This window comes from Bison bison, unplaced genomic scaffold, assembly GCF_000754665.1.
Source record: "Bison bison bison isolate TAMUID 2011002044 unplaced genomic scaffold, Bison_UMD1.0 scf7180017860782, whole genome shotgun sequence".
NCBI lineage: Eukaryota > Metazoa > Chordata > Mammalia > Artiodactyla > Bovidae > Bison > Bison bison.
Genome location: NW_011491354.1, coordinates 7,542 through 12,191, shown reverse-complemented (window position 1 = coordinate 12,191; position 4,650 = coordinate 7,542). Strand labels below are relative to the sequence as shown.

General features: G+C 46.8%; 1 long non-coding RNA gene across 1 annotated transcript; it reads left to right on the top strand.

Moving 5' to 3' along the window:
* The first annotated feature begins 2,390 nt into the window (after window positions 1-2,390).
* Window positions 2,391-4,594, top strand: LOC104982873. The gene is made up of 3 exons (XR_824565.1): window positions 2,391-2,464; window positions 3,336-3,415; window positions 3,815-4,594. It is a non-coding gene; the product is annotated as an uncharacterized LOC104982873 (long non-coding RNA).
* The last annotated feature ends 56 nt before the right edge of the window (window positions 4,595-4,650 follow it).

The following is a 4,650-nucleotide window of genomic DNA, read 5'->3' as shown; positions in this document are numbered from 1 at the left end:
GATCCCTGATCAGGGAACTAGATCCCATATGCCACAAGTAAGATCCAGTACAGCCAAATAAATAAATATTTTTCAAAAAGAATTACACTAAGATACACTAGGAAGCATTGGCAGCTGACATCTGGTAGCACCTAATCTCTCTTTAATAGCTCCATTTAATTTTTGAATTATTCCTCCTTCCAGTGCTGCTTTGGCACTAGATTATTTTGACCCAAAAGACTTCCTTTTTCCTGTATGGTCATCAACCCAGACTCCCTGAAGCACCTGTTTTTTGCAGATTCTCACCCTCAGGCTGGAACAGAAAATACTCACTTGATGTCCTCGCATTGCCCAGACACTAGATTCAGGGTGCTGGTCATGGCAAGCTGCTCCTGTGACAAGGAGGGAGGCAGCCAGACCCCTAGATATGGGTTTGTGATTGTGTACCTCACGTCCCCTCAGAACTGCAATTATCTTTACACCTGTAGCTGCGACGTGAGACAGGCTTGGGGAACTGAGATTGTTTGTGAAAACTTTTATTGCTCAGTTGCTAATGAAAAAACAATTAAAAGTTTGTACCGATCCTCTCCAAAGGGACTCTTGAAATGCTTGAGGAAGGTTCTAGTCCCTTTGGTCCCTGGAGACAGACAGGGACTCACAAGGACCCAGTAGTAAATACTGAGGTCTGACAAAGGAAGGGAATTCATGTGTCTGCTTGTATAGTTTGTATCCATGAGACGTGTTTCTACCAAAAATGAGTTATTTTCATGAGTAGAGAAATGGAGCCAAAGCACCTGCGAGGGATTTTCAAGAATTTCTCCATCTGTCATTTTACAAAGGTGAAATTTTCATACCTCATTGTCTGAAATGTCATAGAAATTCTCAAAAAGTATCTTGAGGCAAATACCCCCTGTTTATAGTTAGGATTCAATGTCTGATAGAAATTCCCGCATAATTTCCACTGTAGTCTGCAATAGCAGGTACACCTTAGTGCCAACTCCCTAGAGAATATTCTCCTAGTTCTTAGTGACCAAAGTCATATTCAGAACCAGAGGTTCCAGCGGGGAACCGTGAGATTTGACCTACTGATACTTTTATCATGAAAATCAGTATATCCTCTACTTAGACTTTGTCCCCACTCACAGATACTTAAGAAACATATTTTCTTTTCATTTTTGTTCACACCCCAAAGATGTGGGACCTTAGTTCCACGGCTAGGGAAGGAACCGCAATTCTGCATCGGAAGGTGGGGTCTTAACCATTGGAATGCCAGGGAAGCTCCTAAACACATTTTCTTTAATAAGTAACTTATTAACTCGAAATATATTTTCCTTTATATTGCAACGATTAATGCTTTCTGTGTACGAAATGATTAAATTGTCAACTCTGAGATCATAGCTCCCCCACCAGGGATTGAACCCACGTAACCTGCAGTGGAAGCACAGCGTCTTAACCACTGGACTACCAGGGAAGTTGCTAATACCACATTTAAAGACAAACCTGTACTCTCTTGGGACACAATTGTCTGTGGGCCTCTCACTGTTTTTCCTGTCTTGTGTTAGTTCTTCTCCAGATTATCCTTTCAAGGACTGGGCGAAGAGGAGGAGGTTAGGAAAGAAAGCCAACAGTGGGGGAGGGTGTTTGGGAAGCTAAGTGCAGAGCAGTCGATGTGATCCACGCGTCCCATTTGCCTAGTTTCGTGCCCAGTTTTAGCACAAAAAGTCCTGCTTTTTGGAAACCTGTTCAGTCCTGGAAGAAGCAGGGCAATTGGTGGCTTCAGCAGCAGCAGCAACAACAATTAACAGAGACAATCTGTGTATCAACAGATTCTGTTAGGAGTAACGGTATGTCATTTCTGTGGTTACGTTATAAACGACAATGTTGGATTCCGGTCTTCCTCTTCCTTTCCCGAATCAGTTCCTAAGAGAAAAGCCAGCTGCCCTGTTGTAAGCAGGTCTCTGGTTACAATTACTGATGCTTCCTCCCAATGGATCATCTGAGTGATTACATTCTACTTTTCATCACTGAGGAGACACCCATCTTCACACACTTACACAAAGGGCTTTTGAATTTTCCTCGTTTTTCAACTTGTTGAAAACATCTCGGCTTCCCATAGAGGCAGCTCTCAAAATTCTTCTCTTTTGCCTCAAGTTGTGTGAAACACTAACTTAGAATAGGCAGGAGGCAGCTCTGCTCCAGAGAAAATCGAAGAGATTTAAAGGCATCAAAAGGCAGAGAAAGGAAGCACAGCCGAACGGATGGACCAACAGACCCAAAACTCACAGGGGCGTGGGTGAGGGGAGGCAAGGCTCCGTCCCCACTGGCCCCGCCCCTACGTACCTGCGCTTCCGGCCTCGTCCCAACGTCGCCTCTCGTTGGCCGCGGCGTAGCGCACTCACCTTACTCTGTACTGGATGTTCCGCCCGCGCGTGCGCAGTATCCTGCAGACCCGGAATTGAGTTTAAATGAGCGACAGAGAGGTCTGGTGAGTTTATTTGTTTGTTTGTTTAAAATCCGGATTTCCTAGTCCCACAGCCTGCTGTCCTTCACACGTGGGTTTCCGGGGTTTCTGTGGACGTTCAAACTACCGTCCCCATTTTCCCATCTCCAGTGTGTCCTCGCATAGCCGTGAGAAGTTCTGAAATCGGTTAGCTTAGCTGCCGGGTCCCTGGGGCTCACGTCCGCTTCCTGTTAATACCGTTCTAGAGTCCATGTCGGTGAAGGCAATGGCACCCCACTCCAGTACTCTTGCCTGGAAAATCCCATGGATGGAGGAGCCTGGTGGGCTGCAGTCCATGGGGTCCCTAAGAGTCAGACATGACTGAGTGACTTTTACTTTTACTTTTCACTTTCCTGCATTGGAGAAGGAAATGGCAACCCACTCCAGTGTTCTTGCCTGGAGAATCCCAGGGTCGGGAGAGCCTGGTGGGCTGCCGTCTATGGGGTCACACAGAGTCGGACACGACTGAAGTGACTTAGCAGCAGAGTCCATGTCCTTCTCTGGCAGTTCTGCCTTCTAACTTGTAGAGACCGCTGCTTAAAGTCCTGCATTGCCCAACCCCTAGGTCCCTGATCCACTCCAACTCTGTATGGAGTTTGGTCAGGGTCTCGCTTAAGGTTTGAAGGGGAGGGTCAGCCTAGAACGTGTGGTTTTCACAGGAAGGGCCGCGAGTTCTGAAGAAAAGAATAAAACTAAAAACACCTCGTTTGATTCTGTGTTCCAGAATCCCTGCTGTGTCCGTGGCCGTAGAGGATTGTGTTTTGTGCCTGTTGAGATCCTCCCTTTGTGTGGGGCTGTGTTATAGGGAGCTCGGTGCGTTTTTCTAAGTATTGAACAGCCTATTTTCAACATTCAGGGGTTCCCAAGACTGATGTTACCTGAGAAGGAATCCCAGAGGAAGAGGAAAGCAAGGAGTCAGAAATGACTCGTTCCAAGGTAAGAGGCACAGTCCGTGTTTGTTCTGTCTCTCTTTTCTGAAATGCTGCTTCTTTGGACTTGATAAGCTTCTAAGACTTGATAAGCTTCTTAACTTCTGAACGGGTTTGTTTGAACTTACCCATAATGATCATCCCAAGGGACCCATTGCCCTCCTGGCATATCAGTGTGACAGAAAACAGTATTGCCAGCCAAAGAAGCTCACTCAAGCTTTGAAGTCCTGAGTTTTTATTGGGACAAGACAACTTCCGTCCACCATGTCAGGCACATAGTGGTTGAAGCAAAACAGAGACCACTGTCCCTGGACCACCGCCTCCTGTATATATTGTAACGCAGATTCCTCAGCTTTCTTCCCTGTCACTTTCACTTCTTTCCCTTTTGATCTGGACTGATTTACAGGAGCCTGGGTGTTGCCTCTGAGCCATCCCAAGAGTGCCTTCCAGGTTTCAGGGAATCACCAAATGGTGAGTCACCTGCTTGCTGCAGGGAATCTCTGTCTATCTCTGCCGGTGTCACGTGATGACTTAGCTTCAGGGTTCTCAGCGGTCACCTCTCACTGTGGGACACGACTGTTGGGTCACTCGGCCATTCTGTGCCATCAGTCGCTCGGAGAGACCACTGGGGAAAAAGGGACGCCTTTTGGTCAGCCAGTGACTCTCAGTACTCGCATTCTGTGGTAGGTAGGTTAAGAGTGGTTTCTGTTATATCCCAGAAGGCTCTCTCACACGCAACCCTTGGCTACATTGTCATAAACTGGAAAATTTTGACCCTCCAAAAGGCCTGGCTCCAATACAAATGGGGGAACCCCAAAAATGGCCTCTGAGTGGCACGCTAGGTTTTGCCAAAAGACGGGAAAGACTCCAAATTTCCTTCCGTTCTATTGACTCCCTGTCTCCTGTCCCTCTCTGTGTCTCTCCATCAGATTTCCTAGATGACCCCTACTCGGCCTTTCATATCCACAGGATCTCTAGGAAAGCATTCTGAGGTTCCCTTTGGTCCAGCTCTTTCTTCTATATTCAAAAGCCTGAAGGATCAAAAACTGCCCTAACATTCTGAAGAATCCCCTTCTAAGGAAGCTGATCTCTCAGTGGAGAGGGAACCAAGCTTCCCCACTCCTGAACATCCTAAAAAATTCCCTTCTGACTACTCCTGTTTCTCAGGCCTGGGAAGGACCAAGCTTCTCCCACTCTTGCAAATCCCTTAACCCTTCAGATTCTTCTGATGGGACAAAGACA